Source organism: Dipodomys ordii, unplaced genomic scaffold, assembly GCF_000151885.1.
Source record: "Dipodomys ordii isolate 6190 unplaced genomic scaffold, Dord_2.0 Scaffold3, whole genome shotgun sequence".
Taxonomy (NCBI): Eukaryota; Metazoa; Chordata; class Mammalia; order Rodentia; family Heteromyidae; genus Dipodomys; species Dipodomys ordii.
The window spans coordinates 9,853,323-9,877,269 of record NW_012267219.1 but is presented as its reverse complement, the minus strand read 5'-3'; positions in this window follow the sequence as shown (position 1 = coordinate 9,877,269).

Genomic DNA, 23,947 nt, shown 5'->3' with positions numbered 1-23,947 from the left:
TTTTTTAAGGAACCTCCACACTGACTTCCAGAGTGGTTGAACCAGCTTACATTCCTACCAACAGTGTATTAGTGTTCCTTTTGGCCACATCCCTGCCAGCATCTGTTATTATTTGTTTTCTTGATAATGGCCATTCTAACTGGGCTGCTGTGGAATCTCAATGTGGTTTTGATTTGCATGTCTTTTATGGCCAGCAATGCTGAGCATTTCTTCATGTGTCTATTGGCCATTCTTATTTCCTCTCCAGAGAAGTCTCTTTTTAATTCTTTAGCCCACTTATTAATGGGGTGGTTGTTTTGGGATTTTTTATTGGGTGTGTTTGGGATTTGTTATTGCGATCTCAGTATATTATTATGAAAATACTGTACAGAAGGGTTACAATTACATGGGCAAGATAATGAATACATTTCTTATCAAGCATTGTAGCCTCTTCCTTTGTTTCCCCTTCCCATCCATTCCCATCCTCCCCCGCCCCACCCACCCAATCCTCCCTGCTGACCCCCCCACCAAAGTTGTAAAGTTCGTTTTCGACATAACAACTTGTACATCTCATTGTTGCAATGGGTCCACCTGTATCCCTATTCAAAATATTTGTTTTTCCCCTTCCCCTCCACAAATTATACCAACATGAAATACAGTGAAAGCAGGGGTTATACTGTGGGGGAGGAACATACAAAACAACAAAGAAATAATCTTATAAATGTGTTAGAAACAATTGCATGAGAGAAAAAAAACATTTGAATACATATCTTAGGGTTCATTTCCCTAACATCACCTTATCTGACTTTATTGCAGCATTATTTACTATAACTAAGATATGGAACCAAACCAGATGGCCCTCAGTAGATGAATGGATCAAGAAAATGTGGTATATATACACAATGGAATTTTATGCTTCCATCAGAAAGAATGACATTGCCCCATTTGTTAGGAAATGGAAAGGCTTGGAAAAAATTATATTAAGTGAAGTAAGCCAGGCCCAAAGAAAGATAGGTCCCATGGTTTCCTTATTTGCAATAACTAGTATATGTCTGAGTCTCAGTATATTTTTTGATATGAGACTCTTGTCTGTTGTACAGCTAGTGAAGATCTTCTCCCAATCTGTGGGCTTTCTATTGATCTTGCTATCTATGTCCTTTGCCATGCAAAAGCTCAGCAATTTAATGTGATCCCATTTATCCAGACTTTCTTTGATTTGTTATGTTTCTGGATCTTTATTTAGGAAGTTTCAACCTGTGTTGAGGAGCCCTAGTGTATCCTTTATCCCTTCTTGTAATATTTTCAGGGTCTCTGCTTTTACCTCAAGGTCTTTGATCAATTTGGTTACACATAAGGATCTAACTTCAATTTTCTACATGTGTGTAGACTGGCAGGTTTTAATAGAAAGTTTTGGAACTGAAGTTAAAATTTGGCCTTGAAAATTTGGGATGAATTAACCACTTTGACTCTTAATATTCTTTCTGAAAACCAAGAATAAAACTATGATCATGTCAGTAATTGTTTAAATGAGATAAGGGATGTAAGAATCACTTAAAAATAACACAATTTGATGCAATATTATTTATTATTCTGTGATCAAAACATTTGCTACCACAGTTATCACTGATTAGAGACAAATATTTTAATAAATAATTCTTGAGTGACAAGGTCATGACATTGAAAGAAAGGACAGAATATAATTTTGAAAATAACTTTTTAGTAGCTCATTTTTCCCCTAGAAATTTACTATTGTCCTGGGATGTTTCATGGTTCAGAAACTGAGTACTTCTGCATGTCATTTAATTAAGATGCAGCTTGAACATGCTATGTGAAGAATATTAAATAGTTTAGTGCAATATAAAATATGCCCAATGTCAGCATATTATGTCTCTTTTTCCCTTCAGAATATACTTAACAGTCAATCTGTGAAATCTATATCTTGGGAGTTTGTAATTTTTAATATTCTATCTGTAGTTTGAAATTTGTAATTATTGCTCATCCCACTGCAATGTTTAGAGAGTAAGAACTTAAACATATTTTTAAAAAATCATATCACCAGTCTCTATGAATTTGAATTCTCTTATGCCTAACGACATAAAAGAGGGTAAGATTAACTAAAACCTGTTTTGCTCACAAGTAACACTCTTTCCATGCCTCTGTTTATGAGGTCAGGACACTAAATATTTTTTAATGAAGTTTGAGGATTTATTAGCATGGCAATTATCCACATCATTTACCACTGCTGACAGTGTACACCAGATAATTTTTCAAATCAGTTCTTCCCTATAGCTTCTAATTTCTACACAGCAGTGTACAAATTCAAGCTTCAGAGTCAGATGGTGAGAAAGGCAATTTGGACTTGCTTGAACTCCATAGTTAAACAAGTGACACTAAGTTTGTAGATCTGTAAGTTTGCATAATCTTTTTAGGAAAAAGATCCAAAATATTATGAATATGAATATATGTAAGGGGAAGAATACTTATTTATAGGACACCAAAGCAAGTGGCAGTGTCTGATGCATCTGACTGAGAGTGATTGTTCATCAGAAACCTGCTTCAGCCCAAGGCAGTCCAAGAAGTGGGTCTTCTTCTCTGGAGAGCTCTCCTTTCTCCCTGTCTGTCTTCTGAATGCTCCTTGTCCAGGTGTAAAGAATCCAGTCGGGCTCTCCTGGGAGACAAACAACAGCTGCAGGCCTCAAGGATATACATACTTGAAGAGCCAGCTGTCCTGCTGGAGCAAGTGTTTCCTAGAATTCAGGCTACAGCTTGGGGAACAGGAGCCAACTGACAAGTCACTGCCACCGCACAAATAGAACTTAGATTCCAGAGACATTCCCTTATTTCTTTTTTATGTGGAGAGGAAAGGTGGCAGTGCATGGTTTTACTACCCAATCTGGAGCTGTTTCCTCCTATCATGTGAAAACGTGATGGTGCTGGAAGAAGGCCAGGTGGCGGCTGCTGACTTGCTGTGTACATGTCTGTGGTCTCCCAGTGGATCAAGCTGACCTTTTTAGGACATGATGTCTGGCGTGTTGGATAGCTTAATTTCCACCTCACTGTGAAGCAAAGGAGCTTCAGAGAGCCATTCAAATGACAAATTGCACAGATGAGATGGCATTTCTTTTCTGCCTGAGTGACAGCGTGCTGAGTGGCGGTCATTGTGTGATACTGTCTGCAAAGCTCTAAATAGCAGGCTGAAGCACATATAGCAGCTGTAGATGGCAAGTGACAACAGTTATAGAAACAAACAAGAGAACTTACTAATAACTTTAATATTAATACATGCATAAAATATGCCAAAAGCTTTGTTTTTTTTTAAATGCATTTATACGCTGTTAAACTTCATGGATTCATTCAGAATGAAAGTAAGATTATATTTTGGGAGAAATCATATAGATGTATACACACATATAGGTATAATTTTATAGTTCTTCCTGCCTTCAGATCTCTATAAATCCTATCATCTGAAAGTGTCATATCCAGGAGGTGGTGGTGGCTTTCTCCTCCCTCACTAGTAGGGACCGGGTCTCTTAACTGCTTGCCTTCAGGCCAGGGCTCAGGAGTGGGGGCCTGGAGGCTCCTGCTCTCCTTGTTCCTAGGTAAATGTGAATGGAGACAGGTATGAGAAGAGGCCTGTGTTCTTAAGTCCCCAAGCTCACTGGACCTCACCATGGGGCTACTTAACAAAGCCTTCCCCTTAATCCTACTAGCCTGGTCAGTGATCATCAGACTGGAGGAGGATCTGACAAGAGTGTGTGAATATGAGTTGAGATGGCTTGCTTGGACTCATTTGTGGTTTAGTTTTGTGTGTAAGCAAACAGAAAAGGATTTAGAGCTATCTTATGATTTGGACAGGGAAGATTCCAGGCTCCTTTTCCTTAAAAAAAAAAAAAGGTATATTAAGTTGTTTTTCCAATCTTCCCACTTCCTGATTAATCTCTTTCTGCATTTCTCTTACTCAGTCTTCATTCTTTCATCTTTTCTACTCCAGTATCTTTGCTTTTTTGGCAACTGGTAAGGTATTTGCTCATTTGAGAGCAAGCCTAATTCTCCAAGGTGATGATCAGCAAAATTGGGAAAGCTTTCATAACATGGTAAATTAAAACTATGACAGAGAGTAGTATTTGACCTTGGGAAAAGTCTTCCTTAGATTCTTCTTATTATAGTGCTAGCTTCCTGCTTTAGTTCCCAGTCTAGTTCCACAAAGAGTCTCTTAGGAGGAAATAATCCAAGACAAGCAGTAAACTCAACCCAGACAGAGGGCAGCAGCTCTAAGTCAACTGAAAAACTAGGTTTCTAGAATAAGAAAATAGGAAGGGTTCTTAGAATTGGTTTTGCCAAGCTAGCATTTTCTTCATCAGTAAACAGGAGCCTTAGAGGAGGTCAATTAATTGTACATGATCATTTCACCAGTGCATTTAAAAAATTTGTACAAGAAATGGGTATGAAATGTTTAGCCAGTGTGACTCTTATCCACCAAGAGAAGTGGAGCATGTCAGGGTTTAATATGGAGTAGGAGCTATGAGCAGGAGAGTCAGCTTGGGATGGAGACTGTGGAGGGATAGAAGGGAAATGAGTAGATTCTGGTAATGGTATAGGCCCAAACTTCCTAAAATAATGGTAGGGAAGTATAAAAGGAATATGAAATAAATGTCTATGTAGGTAGATAATGATTTTTGGTTTTCATATGCCAATTCTAGGGCAGCATGAACTTGGCTTTCTTTTAGTGATACAATTAGAGCCATGCCTCCAGTCCAACATTTTGCTGCTTAATTGAAGTGGTAGTCACATGGATTTGTCTGCCTGGTCTGGCTTTGTACTGTCATCCTTTGAGTGTCAGCTAGGATTATAGGCATGAGTCACCAGAACCCATGTCAATCCAGTGAGTTTAGGCACATTTGAAGCAATTTATCAAGGGAGGAAGAATTTGACTGACCCAGACTTGTCATGGAACACTTTTGTCAGGAAACACTTTTGTCTATTAGGCGCTTCTAAAATGTATCTTATTAGAGACTACTGCACTAAGTATGGCTACTACAGCAACACCTATATTTGTCTATGACGGTATCTCATTAGTGTAGTTCTCCTCATACCCTCATCCCTAAGTAATGATATCTGCACTTCCAATTCCTCCAATCTGCTCTTTTCTCACTGCAGAAGCCCTGTTTGCCTTCCATATATGGCAAATAGAAAAGGCAAGTGGATCTCTAGGGGAGCCCTCAGCTACTGAGTCATCCAGGTGGTATGCAGCACCCTGTGGAGGATATGTTTTTCATTGGGTGGTAGTTTCCTCACAATGGTAGCTGGTTGATAACATGCCATTTTGTGGTTGCCTTCTTTCCTTCCTTCCTTCCTCCCTCTTTCTTTCCTCTCTTCCTGCCTGCCTGCCTTTTTGGTCACACTTCCCAACCCCTTTTCAATGTTCCCTTTACCTCTCAAACTATTTGCACCATAATCCTTATGTTATGTTCTCCTTTAGAGGGAACTTTAATAGAGATATATTTATTATATTGGCAATAGAGTCTCACAACAAACCTCAGCTAAATTCTACCTACATAGTGCATTCAGTTACAAGAAATAGTAAGGTACTTTCCCCTCCCTCCCCCCAGGGATGGAGATCAAACCAAATGCTTAGATCATACTACACAAGTATTCTGTTACTGTTTTTTTTCTATTACTGTTAATGATATAACAGGACAGGAGGTTATTTTACAAGAGTACATTCTACTGCTCAATGATAACATCAAGGAATCAGGTTTTTGGAGTATTTCTTATCTATCTATCTATCTATCTATCTATCTATCTATCTATCTATCTATCTATCTATCTATCTATTTATATTTTGCAGGTAGGGTCTTGCTTTAGGCCCAGGGCCAGTCAGCCTTGGACGACCTATGCTTCTTAAATAGCTTGGATTGCAGAAATGTACTACCACAAGCAGCTTCTTTGTTAAGAGGAAGAGGTCTTACTAACTTCCCCCTACCCCCAGGTTAGCCTTGAAACTTGATCTTCCTGATCCTCACTTTCTCACTAACTAGGATTATAGGTGTATACCAATGCACACTGCCTCTTTGCTATATTTCTGGTTTGCCATCTTTAGCTATTCATCCTGGGCGATTTGCCATGTCACAAACTATCTGTTTCTTTTCAAAAGCAAGACATGAACTACATGCATAAACAAGGAGAGTCAGAGTCAAAGCTTTCCTTTCTAAACAGCTGTTTTTTGTTTTATATTATTTTTTATTGTGAAAACACTGTACAGAGGTTACAATTACATGAGCATGAGTGCATTTCTTGTCAAGCATTGTTGCCTCCTCCTTTGTTTCCCCTTTCCATCCCTGCCCTCCCATCCCCCCTTCCCCACCAAAATTGTAAAGTTCATTTTTCTACATAACGACTTGTACATCTCATTGTTGCAATGGGTCCACCTGTGTCCCTATTTAAACAATTTGTTTTTTCCCTTCCCCTCCACAAATTATACCAACATCATATACAGTGAAAACGGGGGTTATACCATGAGGGAGGGACATACAAAGCAACAAAAAATCATCTTATAAATATGTTAGAAACAATAGCAAGAAAGAAAAACTATTGTGGTTCATCCCTGACTAAGGTTCCTATCTGAACAAACTGGAATTCTATTAGCTGAGACGAGGTAGAAATGCCTGAGAAAGCAATAAACAAAGCATTTCTTGCACCCCTTCCATATATTGTACTGTTTATCAGGATCATTGTAGGTATATCTGCTTCCTGTGTGCACACAACCTACTTTAAAACAATGGCACAACAGCAGAACTATATTCAAGGACAATGGAAATAGAGAAGGAGATGAAAGTATCTTTAATGTCCCTAAGTTTGTCTTCTACTCTCTAATTCTGCTTTAACTTTAGAAAATATAGTTCTGGTTCAATCAGCCGGGTGCTGGTGGCTCACACCTGTAATCCTAGCTACTCAGGAGGCTGAGATCTGAGGATTGTGGTCCAAAGCCAGCCAGGGCAAGAAAGTCTGAGAGACTCTTATCTCCAATAAACCACTAGAAAGCCGGAAGTGGTGGTGTGGCTCAGGTGATAGAGCGCTCACCTTGAGCAGAAGAGCTGAGGGACAGTGGCCCAAGCCCAGAGTTCAAGCCCCATGAACAACAAAAAAGAAAGAAAAGAAAAGAAAAGAAAGGAAAAAAGAAAAAAAGAACATATAGTTCTGGTTCAATCTAAGCAAATAACTTCTTTTGTAGTCTAAAAATTGCAAGCTGTACCAATTAATCATTGCCTGTAAAAGGGGCTCTACTCAGATAGGAGTACTATTTTTGCAGGTGTTGAAGGAGGCATAATTCCAAGTAAGAAGCTATTTAGAGGAAACTTGTTAAATAAAACAAAGCTAATAACATTCACCAGAACAAAATCTGAATCTCTAGTTACCATGAATGTATCTTTGAAGAGATGCCTGTAAGAAGTCCCCTGGGGAAGAGTTGGACTTGGAGCATTGAGACCTATATTCTGTGTGTGTCACCATTAATCTTCAACACTGCATGGCAATTGGCTGTTAAAGGAGTGTATTCAGTGTGACATCTAAAAATTGCAAAGACATAAAAATCTACTGTCTTTGTGGAAGACAAGAGTTTAAACTGCCTTTCCCTTGACTAAACAGAAAATTAATAAATCAACAATTCTGATAGATATTTAATCTTAAAACAAACCACACAAACAAGAACAAAACATCCTTGTTTGAACCAAAATCTCTTCTATCATACTTAGGAATTTTGATGAGTATATGATAAAGTAGAAGGTCACTCCTACCCTGCAGAGAGCCATGTAGAACAGTTCAAAGAATTAAATATAAATGGAACTCGCCAAAATCAGTTAACCTCAACTACAATGCATTCTTTCCCCCTGAAACTTTATGATGCAGATACAGTCAAATTGGATAAGCTAAGATTTTGTTGCTTAGACATTTATGTTTCCTCTTGAGAAATCAAAGACAATCCAGAAAAACCTTGTGCTCCATTATTATTATAGCAGGCACTTTCAAGATACCTATCAAAATAGATCAACTCTTAAGCGTCTTGACAATCCAGTAGAATGAGTGCTGGATTTATCTTTATTATCACCTTTACTACAGATGAAGAGAAGGATGCACATTAAGTCAAACTATTTGTCCAGATGACTTAGGAAGAATGTGACAGAAGCAGGATTCAAATACCTGCCTTCCACTTCTAGAACCAACATTATCACCTCTCTTTGCCTTAGAAATGAAGGGTATGTCATGGCAAGACTGGATAAATGACATGTAACTAACCTTATGTGTCATTAACACAAAATACATCAAGCAAATGAAAAGAAAACCTAACTTGATCTAAAGCTATTGCTTTTGTGAAAAACCTGTGGCATTTACTGGTAACTGTATTACAGAAAAGTAATAAGTATTCATGCTCTATAAAACTTATTGACCTCTACTTTGATGATTAGAATTCATAGAATTCTTGTATTTTTTATTGATTTACTGTGAAGAAATTTCCAAAACATTTGTGAAAATAACCCTGATTATTCTACAGATAGTCTTATTCTGAAGGACAACATGTCTGACTGTCTTGTTTTAAAGGAATTATACATTAACTGATGTGATGTTGGAGACATTTTGTTACACTAAGAGAAGAACAGAGCTATACACAGAGACACATAGAGATACACGCACTGAGATAGAGAGAGAGGAAGAAAAGAAAGAAAGAAGAAAAACAACAACAAGAAGAAAAAGGACAGAAACAACAACTAGAAACAAAGTTGCTCTTTAAAATAATGCCCCAAGTGATATACTCCCTCCAATGAGGCCCTACATCCTAACACCTTATTCAGCTGAGGCTGCTATAAATTCACCAGTGGATTAAGCTGCTGAAGTCAGAACTCCCATGATTGGATCACTTGTCAAGAGAGCCTTTACCAAGCCTTTAGGGAGGGACATTTCATATCTGAGCCAATAGAAATCAGATAGGGAGAGCCTATTAACACCCTTCAGACTAATGGGCATATATATCAGGTGATGATAAGTACTTCCAAGAGACAGAAGCCAGGCTGGGAGTGGGTGGGTCAGAAAAGGCATTACTAATAGGGGACCAGGGGAAAATGATCGTACTGGTTTTCATGACATGCATTTCATAAATAGTTCATCTTAGAGCAATACCTGGAAATATCAGTGCTTAAAGTTAGCCAATTCTCTGTGCTCTGTGGAGATTTTCTTTAACCACTATGATTGTGTATGCTTACATTTCCATTAAAATTTCTCCATGCTAAATTATAATCATGAGCTTTCCAGCTTTGATTTTTCATTCATCTTTGGCATAGAGTAGATTCAATAAATGTTTTCTAAGGAGAATTATGACCTGATATATACCCATTAGCTTCATTTACTTCCAGGAAGAGTTAAGAGACTTTCTACCCAGGAAGTTCATATGTACTTGCTTATATCAAGAAATCTTCACTCTGCTAGATTTTAATTGGCAAACAATTACTGCACTCTGAATACTTGACCAAGAGTGAACGTTAGAATGACAGAAGGTTTCTCATATGCACAGTAACATCTTATTCCCTCTGTATTATCACACTCACCCTACAAGGCATGCCACATACTGGCCTCCTTGGTCAGCTGAGGAAAAGGAGGACCAGGGAGGTTATGAAGTCACTCGCTAGGAGCTCCACAAAACCAACCCCTATTCTGTAAGCTTCTAGTGTATTCTTTTTCCTTTGGTATTTACTAATACTTATGTAATTCTGGTATGGATATTACCTAAATTCTTCCTTGAGTGATGTAGGAAATAAATCAGTTATCAATTTGACAAGTTTTTTTTCTATCTTCCAAGAACCCCGTGAATTGTTTCTGGACAATGCTCATGTAATAGAATTACCTGTTTCCTTTTTGAGCAACCATCTTCCTTCTCTCCCCACTGTTGATTCCTGTTTCCCATCATGCTGCCTCCCTCTCCATCTTCTCTCTTGCTTTCCCTATGTCTAACCACAGCTTATTTTTCTGAGGAATTGTTCAAGAGCCTTAGAAGCAATCCAAAGTTGTGTAGTTTTTATTGGGGGTGGGGGTGGGGGTGGGAGAGGGGTAGGTACTGGCAGTTTTTCTCCATGTGAATTTTAAGTCCTGCCTTGCTTTCCCATTGCCTGGGACCATGTAGTCACCTTTACCCATTAAGTGATGCCTCTATCCAAGTGATACAACCCTAGAAGAGACCCCTGAAAGATACCCCTGAAAGCTGTTCCCTCCTGTACTCTTTCTCATCTCTGAACCTTGTCTCTTAAATTGTGTTCAGCTAAATTGCATGAGTGGATGTACATTTCAAAGGTTTCACAACTAGAATATAACTGGTTAAAATTTTTAAAGATGTAAGAAGGACAAAGAAATTCATGAGAGGGGCTGGGAAGGTGGCTCAGTGGTAGAGCGCTTGCCTTGCATACATGAGGCCCTGGGTTCAATTCCTCAGCACCACATAAGCAAAAAGAAAAAAGCCGCAAGTGGTGCTGTGGCTCAAGTGGTAGAGCGCTAGCCTTGAGCTGAAGAGCTGAGGGACAGCAACAAGGCCCAGAGTTCAGGCCCCATGACTGGACCCCCTCCCCCCCAAAAAAGAAATTCATGAGATGTTTGAATAACAGATGAATGAAAATTTGATGATTTTTTTGAAGGGCAAGATGTAAATTTGGTGAGTACTAGTTTTTATTTTAGTTGGTGTGCATATAAAAAGGGTATAAATGGAAAACATGGTGACCTTCCCTGAACTTATCATCCTATATATCTGTAAGCGAAAATGGTAGTTCCTGGGCTCTTCCCTACAGGAAGCTGGTTGTGGGGATTTATTCCTGAGATTGTAGCTGTAGCTGCTAAATCCTTGATCAGGAGTTCCAGAGCAAAAATTGGAACCAGAGAGCCCTTAAGACATGGTGTACATACAAAGTGTCAAAGATGCATTGGCTCAAGGTGAGGGAGTCTCTTCTTACTGATCCCCAGGAAGTGGAAAATAAACAGCAGTTGTGCTTGGCTTCTACTGCATGATTAGACAGAACGATAGGCTTCCTCCTAGCTCTCAGCTCTGCCCCTAGAGGAAAAAATGCAAATGAAGAGGAGAAGAGGGGTGAGTGCAGTCAAGAATTAAATGTACATCCTAGAAAATGATGAAGAGTGAGGGAAAGGCTTGGGAAGAGGAGGATATGGGTGAGAATGTTGAAAGATGAATTGTATTCATAAATTCAGTAGCAACTCCTCTTTGTACAACTACCTAAAGATAATGTTTTGTTAAATGCATGGTCTTCCACATGGTGGACCACTGGTACTTGCAGTGCTAGGAAATTAGATTTGAGTCTAAATGATGGAACAACAGCTTCTGTAGCTATGTGGTTCCAATCCAAAGATGTAGGTGCCCAGAGAAAGAGCACCACTTGGAGCCCCTGGGGGAGTCAGAGCTGAGGGTACCCCAAATATATGTGTGCATTTGTGTGTGTGTGTGTGTGTGTGTAAGTGCTGAATAAAAGAAAACACTCAACAATGAAAGTGTTCAGATGAAAAAATGATAGAGATGGGTCTAAAGACTCAGGATGACAGTAGTGGGATTTTCACATAAGACAAATGCAAAAGATGAGCGTGAGTCAATGATTTGTCAGATGCTAGGTGACAATTGTTTTCGAGACTGAACTTGAAGCTTAGGGTTTAAAAGGAAATGGTACATTGCAAGTAAGTTGGTGAAGAAAAAATAATTGGCATGCCTGGGTATATTATATTAACAGTTTTTGAACTATTAGAGTGGGGAAAAAACTTTTCATGCTTTCAAAGAGAAAGAACAAGATAGCCTCTCAAAGAAAAATAATTCAACAGTCCAGTGAATATAATAGAAATAGTTAATGCACGATAAAAATTAGAAATAATGAACCTGCAACACATGGTCTACATTTTTTCATATATGAAGTTTTCCATTTTTAATGTTTAGTTAAACAAAATACAATAATATTAGAAATTAAGAATAATGACGTGAGACACATGGTCTAAATGTTTTTGTAGATATGAGGGATTTTTATTGTTAATACTTGGTTAAACAAAATACATCTTTGGTAAAACAAATCCAACGCAATGCCAACAGAATAAAAGCAAGAAAAACTAAGCCTAGGTTTGCTCTTATTAGGCATCAGGGTTATACCTTCTTCTTTCTTAAAAGAAGTAGGGGTTTTGCTCCGGCATTGGCATGACACCTGAATTACATATGATCAGAGAAACCAGCCCTGAAATATTTTTAAATGTCTTTGCACATCTCACTGGCACAAAGATTCCATGTGCACGGGGCTCTAGGCAGATTTTCCTCTTCTGAGGAAATTGCTTACTATCACCAACAACACCAATGGATCCAAGGTCCTGCTTGTCACAATTGGTAATGTTGGTGTTAACTTCTGGCTGGTGGTAGTTAGAACATCATTGCACAAGGGTACAACTCCTTGGGGGTGCCAAGCAGGTCTCACTTTGGTGAGAAGTCACCACATATACCCAGCCCAGGGGCAGCTCCACTTCTGAATGAAGAAACTTGAATTGCAGGTAAGCTGGCTTACTCTTGCACCATTTACGATAAATACTACAGGATCCTTTGGTTAAATTTAGAGATTCTGACGTATAGAACCTGATTTACTGCTCTGATTTCACTCCTAATATTGGTCAAATGAAACTGTTTTTCTGTATAGCAAAGTCCAATCCTTATGGAAAGGAAAAAAAATCAACATTTTAAGGGTAAGGCTTTCTCTCTGTTGAGTTGTACCATGGCAACAGATTCTCTATAAACATGCTAATAGCTTTGGGAACATATTTTATTGACTGAAATTCAATGATGGAAAGTAGAAATGATGCAATTGGTGTTTAGCTAAGCCTTTTAGAGTTCCTTCTACTTTGTTGTGTTTTTCTGTTGTGACTTCTCAGAACAATTCATACTCTGTGCCATCAAGGTTAAAGTTAAAAAACATGCTTATTGGGAGAGATAAGGGAAAAAGATGGAAAGGGTCACATTGATCAAGATTCATTGTACTTACAAACTGACATGTTTCTTTAACTGCAAAATGGGAGAAAATAATCACCACTTCTTAGAACTATTAGGAAAGCATTTAAAAATTTATTTATAAATCCTGATATGTTGGGTTAGGGGGAAAGTAAGGTGGCATATCACTTATTAGAGTGTTGTGCTACCTTGGGGTGTTCTACGATACCAATGTTATACTGCAGGAAGTGAGCCTGGTTCCAGGCAGAGAGAAATGAAGAAAGTTAAAGCTGTCTTTTGCTCAGACCCTTGAGGTTTTAGTCAAGAAAAGTGGGGAGACTGTCTGGGAGGAGTAGTTGGTGTGCTCAGAGTTTCCACCAAACTTTTCCCAGAGGGGAGGGTGGAGTGAAGTGAAAAGTGACCCACCTCTTTCACTGAGCCCATTAGAAGGGACTCCAAAACAACAAGGGCAACACAATGCAAATGGTAAAACCTTCTGGTCCCAAATAACAACAACAAAATGACCACTGGAAGAGCATACTATTTGGTCCCTGGTGTCTTAGTAACTGAAAAGCACTGTGGCTAGCCAGCTGTTACTTAAAGCCGAAGGCAAGCAAGATGGTATTGAGGAAGGCCCACGTACCCCTGTGTTGGGGAGCTTAAAATGATTCATCTGGAAAGGGATGAGTGATTTGTCTCTGCTCAAGATATGGCCATTTATGCAAGGCAATCTCAGAGTGAGTGGCTTTTTGAGGGGTTATGAAACTTACCCTATCAGGGAGTTATAGCTACCATCCAGGAGTTGTAGGTAAGAGATTATCAGCAGCGGGAGCCCTGAAAAGCCTGCAAAATTACCAAAGTGGAAGAAAGCCAGTGTTTGACAACATCCAAAAGACACTGATGAAGAGTTCAGCAAATGAATTAAGTAAGGAAGTTAATTTTTGATCATAACACCTGTCCTCCATTCAACCTTGAAGGAACTAAGTGCAGAGGAATGAAGGAGTGTGGCATGAAAGAGAGAAGAGCAAGATAGAGCAGGAAAAGAAGCAACAAAGTGTGGGGGAGACAGTTTCCACCATGGATTGTGCTCTTCTCTAAGTTCATTGGTCAGCAAAGTGACTACACATTACGGGTGACCATCTCTAAGTGCAATGCTCTTATGTCTGGAAAACAACATGTAACAGGATTATATCAAGTGGAATGTAGATGAAGATGATTGCTACTTGCTATCCTGGCTTGTATTAATTTCCACAGAACCTTCCTCCTCATCGTTGTTGTGGTTTTATAAGGTGGATGTTGATATCCAGGGTATATGAATGCTTTACCCATGTGTCCTTGGCCCTTAATACCACCAGCACTTGAATCTTTTTGACTGAGAGCTTTCTCTGACCATTGAATGCTTCCTGCATGTATGTTTAGAGTGGCAGGAAGGCAGGTTATAAAAACTAGGAAATGAACATCTCCTCCAATTTGGGAGCCCTAAATAAATGTCTATTTGGATTTCATGATAGTTACCCCAGCTTCATTTACCTTGTGAGGGAAAGCATTAAAAATATATTCTATAGTGTTTCTGAGCAGGAACAAATTCCAGCTGACCTCCTAGCAAGTTGAGCCCCTTTCCTACTTCATTGCCTTTCCCTAATTCCTAGTGATTTTTTGGGATAGCCTGCCAAATAAAATATATTTTCATTGCAATCTCTGTTTTAGGATCTGCTTCTTGGGAGACCACACTGAGGTTAGAGTACCTTTGCATTCATATTACTAAAGATAATTAGACCTTTATTGTATTGGATCTTTGTACAACCATGTGGAGAAGAGCACTCTCCACTTTCCTTCTCCAACACCAGGTTTTCCCTACCTCACAAAAGATGATTCTACTTTTTAATGAAGGAAAGCTATTGTGTTATAACACTTAAGATTGTGAGCTGAACAATAAATGGAATGAATAGTTGGGTGGGTGGAAAAGTTAGTAAAAGAATCTCACAAAGTGAGATATTCTCTTTTCACCTTGAAGTTAGATAGCAGTGCATTAAATAGACCCTTGGACAGAAGGAAGAGTGTTTACAAAGGAACAGATGAGTGCAGGTTGACTGGCCAGTGTCAGATCTGAGCCTGTAAGGGGATCCCTTGAATATTTGGGCCCAAGAATCAGGACCAGTATGTGTGACACCATCTTCTAGATCTAATCTGCCTCCAAAGGGAAATTAACCATTAAAGTTGGTTTTGCTTTAAATTCCAATGGGCCCAATACATAGATTGTGAATCTCATTTCTTGGTTAAGACAATAGACAATAGAATGAAGGCAAAAATTGCTGCTTAATTAGCTTCTCTAGAATCATATTGAGAATTGGCAGCACGCTTGTCTGCATTCTTAAAAGTCTGTTTTTACTTTTTAAGTCTAATCATTCAGCATTATTGTCTACATTTTTCAAAGATTTATAGCAGTTGTTTCTCAAAGGCTTTGGATAAATGTGTCTAAGGATAAGTCAATGTCAAGTCATTTAAATGGTTACATGTGTGCATGTAACTATATTCCAAAATTGGGATATAGTTTAAATTAATATATTGATTGGTGTTAATTTTGACTTTGTGTTACTTTGCTTGACTAATTGTTTTTTTGGCAGTTCATGCAAGTATCACTTTATTTTTACAGCAATGCTAACTCATACATTAATATTCTTATTAAGGGAACAATAAATCGACATGGTAAGGTGATTAGGATAAGGATGGAGGAAAGACACTTCATAGGGCTTTATTCTAACCTTTGAAATCTAAGAAGTAAGGGCAGAATCAAAATACTGGTTGAGCCATTTGCCTTTCTTTCTATTCATTGACATGAAAATAACCAAACAAGTAATTAAAATTACAGCTTTTATTACCAATCTGAGATTCCAACACATCCTCTTAATAAATTGTTCTCTCCTCTCCCATTCTTTTACCTTTTCTTTCCAAAATCACTTGTCTTTCAACAGCTTGTATGAATTTGCTTTAGAATTATTAGGATGGACTTGAAAGCAAAGTTAAGGTTTGAAGGTGTCCTTGGATAGACGCATGAAGGCACAGGTGCATTCACTACTGTTCATAGCCTTTGATTCCAAACTTCGCCACTAGGTGTCGGTAAGTAATCTAATTACATATCCTCTGCATTACTACAACAAATGACACATGGAGCTGTGTGGGGCAGACCTAAAAGTTAAGGTCATGTGGCTTAAATAACATCCTGCAGATTGTCTGTAACAATGACTTCAAAACAGGAGGATGAACCTTGGAATAGGAATTGGAAAATGTGTGAGTTAACAACAGCACACGAAGGACTTAGCCTTTATTGGGGAAAATGAATGCATTCTATTTTATGTATCCTTCATTTTTCTCTCTTCCATTAAATAGGACACCCTGCTGCCTGCATTTTCATCAGCATAACTGGATTTTTTATGAGTAAAATACATTATCTATGCTGTTAGCATCAGTGGAGGGCTGATCTATTCTCCAGTTTTTCTGTGGTTTATATACTTTAGTGTTGAACTTTGCAGAGCTTTTTTTGGGGGGGGGGGTAAGTCATGGGACTTCAACTCTGGGCTGGGCATTGTCCCTGAGCTCTTCAGCTCAAAGCTAGTGCTCTACCACTTGAGCCACAGTGCCACATCCAGTTTTCTGGTGGTTTATTGGAGATAAGAGTCTCACAAACTTTCCTGCCCTGGCTGGCTTTGAACCTCGATCCTCAGATCTCAGCCTCCTGAGTAGATAGGATTGCAGGCATGAGCCACCAGTGCCTGGCTTCAGAGCTTATTTTAAAGGCTCAGGCCTGAATTAACTGACAAATAAGTTTGACAACTGTGACTCCTATTTCGATGAACTCCTATTCAGCCTTCAGGACATAGATCCAGTGTCATCTGGTCTGGTAAGCCTGACAGAGATCAGCTCTTCATTCACAGTACAAAGCTGAGCATTCTTCCCCGTGGCAATACTCATCCTACTTGGTAATTAATTGTGCATGCATCTGCCTTCCCTATGGACAGGACAGGACAGGAATTTAAAGGATAGGAACCAGAATTGGAGATCCTGTTCAACTGTGGCTCTTGTGGGCACACAGCTTCCTGCTTTAATATTGAATGCCTGGGAAGAATAACTAAGTACTCACTAAATTGATGAGGAAAGAGTTTTGTTTTGTTGTGTGTGTGTGTGTGTGTGTGTGTGTGTGTGTGTGTGTGTGTACAAGTCATTATGTCAAAAAACGAACTTTACAACATTGGTGGGGGGGAGGATCAGGTGGGGGGAGGTGGGGGGAGTATGGGATGGGATGGGAAGGCAACAATGCTTGATAAGAAATGTACTCGTTATCTTGCCCGTGTAATTGTAACTCCTCTGTACAGTATTCTCTCTCTCACACACACACACAAAAGAGTATGCATTGCCATTCAGTTAAAAGCAGCTACCCAGCAAAGAAGTGAGGATTGCATTTATAAAAGATGCTAAATTTACACCTGAGGGTAAATTTCTAAGAATGATGCTCTCCGTTTTTTTTAAAAAAAATTTGCCCCCCTGGGAGAAATAATTTAAGATTAGGAAATACCTTTCCTCAAAGACTTTAATATAAATTCAAACAAGTACTTTAAAGTATCACCAGTGGTTACATTTAATTTTTCTCTATGCTCATAATCCTTTAAAAACAAGTACAAATTTGAGAAGCTTACAATGTAGTAAAATCAGCCCACATTTATGTAAGTCTTATGGCAGGCCTGTTCTGGGTGGCAGGAGGGAGATACCTGCATAGCTGGATAGACCATCTAAGCAATGAATCTAAGTAAAATTTGCTGAGAGCTGGGAACCAAAGAGGAACTGAATTCCACAGGGAGGATGCAACTGGGAGCACTCTTCAGTCATGATATTTGAACTAGAACTTCACCACCTGCAGCCAAAAAGCATTATGATCTCTATGACATAGCCAAATACAAGTACTTAGGAATCCAGACAGTCTCTACATAGAAGTTTAAAAATGAAGAGGTCCATTAAAAAAAAGTATACAGGTGTATCTTTCAATCTAAATGATAACATGTTGGATAAATAAAAATGACTTTTGCAAGAGGCTTTTCTCTTTTTTGTTGTTTTTAATGTACTATGTGATTGATTTGGGTACCTTGTATCTTATACAGACATTTATCTAATTTGGGAAGCAGAAGGGGAATAACAAAATGCTGAAACAAGGACACAGGATGACCCATTGCAACAATGATACTCGCAAGACACTATGCTGGAAATGAACTCTACAACTTTGGGGATGGAGGAAGAGTAGGGGAGGTGGGGGAGGGAAAGAATAGTAGGAGAATGCTCAACAAGAAAAGTACTCGTTACCTTACTGATGTAACTGTAATCTCTCTGGGCAGCATCTTTACAAGAAAATAAAATTTAAACTAAATTAAAAAAAGAATAAAAATTTTAAAAATGACTTTTCATCATGTCTTTAACCTAATGACTTTCAAAATTGAGCATAATGCAAAATCATTAGTAAGGTGTGTGTGTGTGTGTGTGTGTGCATGTGTATGAGCACACACATGCATGCACATGCACCAGTACTGGGACTTGAACTCAGAGCCAGGGTGCTGTTCTTTAGAGCATTTTCACGCAAGGCTAACATTCTTTCACTTGAGTCACACACATCTCCACTTCTGGTTTTTTTGCTGATTAATTTGAGATAAGAGTCTCACAGACTTTTCTACCTTGGCTGGCTTCAAACCACCATCCTCAGATTTCAGTTTCCTGAGTAGCTAGTGAGATTTTTTTAAAATGCAGATTTGCCCCCAAACTTATTGTTTCTTTCTGGCAACATATATTTTCCCCCCAAATCTGCAGTACTAGCAAGATTACCATTCTGATGATAGGAAAACTGAAGATTTAAGAGGGATTGAGAACCTTGAGATCATATAACCAATATAAGGCAAAACTAACAGTAACTTACTGTGCTGTTCTTACCCCAGAGTCCAGTCCACTTATGTCAGTCCCAGAGAGATCAGGTTTTCTAGCATGCTTTCTGGAGGATGACTATTTAAATCTCTCCAATGGATGACTTAAGGCATGATGGTTTTCTCACTGATGTGCTCTGAGCTGGCTGCTCATAGCTTCCTTGGCAGAAAAGAAGGAAAGTGCTGGGTCTCTGCTAATATCTCATTTCTCTTTATCTAGCCCTTGGGCTTCTTCCTGGCATTTCTGTGTTAGAAAGCAAATGTAGACAACTCCAAATTAGTTACAGGCAAATCTAACCCCTAGCATGTACCACATCTCTTAGCCAGTGTTGCTGAATTCCCATGAGCATGTGCTTTAGAGTGGAGAAGCCCTTACAAAGTAATCAATTTGCTGATAGAATGTATCAGATAACATCTGTAAAACGTATTCCTTTTGCAAATGGAGAGTTGAGATTTAGACAAGTGCAGAGATAAACATGTATTTGAACCTATACTTAGTCCAGGTCAGTTGTGCTTGAGGGCAGTCCTGTGTGTAACCAGGATGAACTTGAGAGCACTGTTACTTTCAGACCTCTGTAAGGGCCTGGGATCCATCAGCTCAGTTGAGCCCCGAGATGATCTTAGAAACTCACGGTGCAGACTCCCTGCTGCCAGCTCCCCAATGGAAGCCCCATTGGCTGGTCTGCTGTGGTTGTCACTGACTGGCCAATGAGGAGGATGGATTTCTTCTTCTGTGTGTTGAGCAGCTCAGAAGATTGCTACTCATTGTAGAATGTTAAGAAAATGTTTGTAGCCAGGTGCCAGTGGTTCATGCCTGTAACTCTAGCTATTCAGGCTGAGATCTGAGGATCACAGTTCAAATCCAGCCTGGGAAGGAAAGTCCATGAGACCTTTATTTCCAATTATCCACAGGAAAACTGGAAGTGGCACTGTGGCTCAAGTGGCAGAGAGTTAGCCTTGAGCTGAAGAGCTCAGGACAGCTCTCAGACCCAGAGTTCAAGCCCCACAACCGACGAAAAAAAAATCAAAGCTTGGACTGTTGGTTACCCTTTGGGGGAACATGATGCATCATGTTATAAACAATAAGAAAGATTTCTGGGAGGAACTGTGATGGAGAAGATGCCATGACACATTTGGAAGGAGTAGGGGACCCTTTGGGATAAGGGATAAGGGACTCTTAATGCTTGTCACAGTGTTAAGTACAAACACTAAAGTGTCATAACTGAACTGAGATGAACATACACACACACACATACAACACACACAGTGCAACATTGACCCATCTTACATTTGGCAAATTGAAGGAAAAATTATCTATGGATTCATAATGGCTGATGTTTATTTTATTCAGTTACAGACACCTGAATGTATATATGATAATGATTCAATTTGAAAAAGGAGTTGATTAATTTTAAGATTGTATTTATTACTCCCACTCATTTAATGACTAGCGCTCTACCACTTGAGCTACAGCGCCACTTCCGGTTTTCTGGTGGTTTATTGGAGATAGGAGTCTCACGGTCTCTCCTGCCCGGGCTGGCTTTGAACTGGCTTTGAACCACGATCCTCAGATCTCAGCCTCCTGAGTAGGTAGGATTACAGGCGTGAGCCACCAGCGCCCGGCTGATATTATTTTTTTTATTTTGAAAATACTGTACAGAGGGCTTATACTTACATGGGCAAGATAATTAGTACATTTCTTATCAAGCATTGTAGCCTCCTCCTTTGTTTCCCCTTCCCTTCCCTTCCCAGACCCCCACCCAATTCTCCTCCTCCCCCAACCAAAGTTGTAAAGTTCATTTTCAACATAACGACTTGTACATCTCATTGTTGCAATGGGTCCACCTGTATCCCTATTTAAACCATTTGTTTTTTCCCTTTCCATCCACAAATTATACCAACATCAAATACAGTGAAAGCAGGGGGTAGACCGAAGGGGAAGGACATACAAAGCAACAAAGAAATCATCTTATAAATACGTTAGAAACAATCGCATGAAAGAAAAAAAAACATTTGACTACATATCTTAGGGTTCATTTCCCTAACATCACTTTATCTGACCTTTTCTGCTTGATTCAGACATATACTAGATATTGCAAATAAGGGAAACCATGGGACCTATGTTTCTTTGGGCCTGGCTTACTTCACTTAATATAATTTTTTCCAAGTCTTTCCACTTCCTAACAAATGGAGCAATGTCACTCTTTCTGATGGAGGCATGGAATTCCACTGTGTATATATACCACATTTTCTTGATCCATTCATCTACTGAGGGGCATCTGGGTTGGTTCCATATCTTAGCTATGGTAAATAATGCTGCAATAAACATAGCCATGCTGGTAGCTTTAGTGTGGTCTTGTTTGTGAACATTTGGGTAAATGCCCAAAAGTGGGATTGCTGGGTCATAAGGGAGCTCTATGTGGAGTCTTTTAAGGAACCTCCATACTGCTTTCCAAAGTGGTTGAACAAGTTTACACTCCCACCAACAATGCAGTAAGGTTCCCTTCTGTCCACATCCCCTCCAGCATCTGTTGTTATTAGAGTTCTTGATTATAGCCATTCTAACTGGGGTGAGGTGGTATCTCAATGTTGTTTTGATTTGCATTTCTTTTATGGCTAGGGAGGTTGAGCATTTCTACATTTGTCTATAGGCCATCCTTCTTTCCTCTTCAGAGAAGTTTCTCTTTAGGTCTTTAGCCCACTTATTTATTGGGAAGTTGTTTCTTTGAGGATCTTCTCCCATTCTATGGGCTTTCTATTGATCTTGCTAGCTATGTCCTTTGCTATGCAGAAGCTCTGCAATTTCATGTAATCCCATTTGTCCAACCTTTCTTTGATTTGTTGTGTTTCTGGGTCTCTATTAAGAAAATTTCAGCCTGTGCCAAGGAGACCTAGGGTTTCTCCTATTTCATCCTGTAATGTTTTCAGAGTGTCTGCTTTAACTCTGAGGTCTTTGATCCATTTGGAGTTGATTCTGGTGCAGGGTGATATATAAGGATCTAGCTTTAGTTTTCTACAAGTAGTTAACCAATTTTGCCAGCACCATTTACTGAAGAGGCTGTCTTTCTTCCATTCTATTTTTTTAACTGCTATTATTTTTTAATCAGCTGAGAGGATGATTTTACACACAGCCTGCTCAACCTGCCACGTGGGCTATATAAACCAGATGATCGAGTATCAGCAGAAATCTCCCTACATGGGCAGTTTGGGGGCTGGCAGAAGTGCTAGGAATTTTTCTGGGCAGTGCTCTGGATGGCATGTCCTGTTTGTTCTGTCTTTATCCCATTGTTCCCTAAAGCTCAGCCTGCATGGTAGCAGCTCATGCTGTGATTGGCCATTGACTCTACACAGTGATTCTGACCATTAACTTAGTGATAGCACCCAGAGGAAGTACTGACCTCCATCTGTTCCCTAGGCATGTCCTTGCATAGGAACAAGCTATGTCCTCACTGAGATTATTTTTAAAATGAAATATTAGTGAGACTTTGATCTAGTAATATTTGGTCATAGAGGGAAGTATTCTCCTTCCTAACCATATTCCTTTCACATGATTTCAGTTGATGAATTTTAAGATTGTATTTATTACTCTCATTGGTTTGATGACTGCCAAACTTTGTTTTCAGAGTGCCAGCTTTTGAACTTAGGGTTCTCATTATTAAAGTCCTATTAGGGAATGTTTTATTTTCATATACCCCAGGGTCTTCAGAGACTATAAATTCTAAAAAAATTCCTTATGCAGGAAAAAGGGGGTCAAGGATTTATGTATGTGTGTGTGCGCGCATGAACGTGTGCGTGCGCACATGTGTGTATTCTCCAAGTTTTGGCCCCAGGGATGACCCACTCAGACCCATGGTGCTCCAAATGGGTCATTCCTTGGCTATGAGAAATGAATGTCTACATTTATGTTAAAGATTCAGCTCCTACACATAATTCTATTTAAAGCTATCTAATGTTCAATACTGTCTCTACCATAATAACCATACTTTGCTTTTGTTTATCACCATTTAGCAGGAAAACACAGGCATTTGAAACATGCATTCAGGTCTTATCACAAGTGTGGTGGTTAAGTGTTTGCTCTGTTCTTCCACCAGATGAGGGGAAGGGAGAAACAGAAAATAACTCATGGATTTGGGCATACATGTGAAAGTGCTTGTAAAGCTTTGGTTTCCATTTGCCTTATGTGTTGAAATGATTATTTTCTCATGCATTTTTTCTGTGACCTAATTTACATTCCATCAATACACTTTTTCAAGTATATGAAATCAGTTGTTTTTAATATATTCCTACTCATAAAACCCAAATCAGTCATTCCAGGATGTTTGTATCTTCTCAAAAAGAAATCCCATATGCATTTGTAGCCAATGTCTTCTTTCTTCCTTTCCCAACATCTGGAAACCAATAGTCTATTTTCTATCTCCATGAATATTTAATATACCTGGATAATATATAACATTCGACCTCTTGTGTCTGATTTTTTCCACTTCATATGATGTTTTCAAGGTGAATTATTCATTCCTTTTTAAGGCTGAATAATATTCTATTGTATGGATATACTATATTTTATATAACTAGTAGTTGATGGATAGTTAGGCTGTTTATACTTTGAGGTTATGAGAAATAATGCTTCTATGGATATTTGCAGAAAAGTTTTATGTAGTCATTTATTTTCAGGATTTTCTTGGATATAAAACTAAGAGTGGAATTGGTGAGTCATATATAATAGCTGTTTAACATTTATTGGATTACTGCACTATTTTACCAAGAGGCTATTTCATTTTACAATCCCACCAGCACCATAAAGGATTGGGTTCTCTATTTCCTTGCCAACAGTTGTTTTTGTTTATCATTGCAATTATTGGCCATGCAAGGCAATGTGGTAGCTATTGGTTTATAAACAGTAATACCATTTTTTAAAAAGATACAAAGCGGGCTGGGAAGGTGGCTCAGTGGTAGAGCGCTTGCCTTGCATGCCTGAGGCCCTGGGTTCGATTCCTCAGCACCACATAAGCAAAAAGAA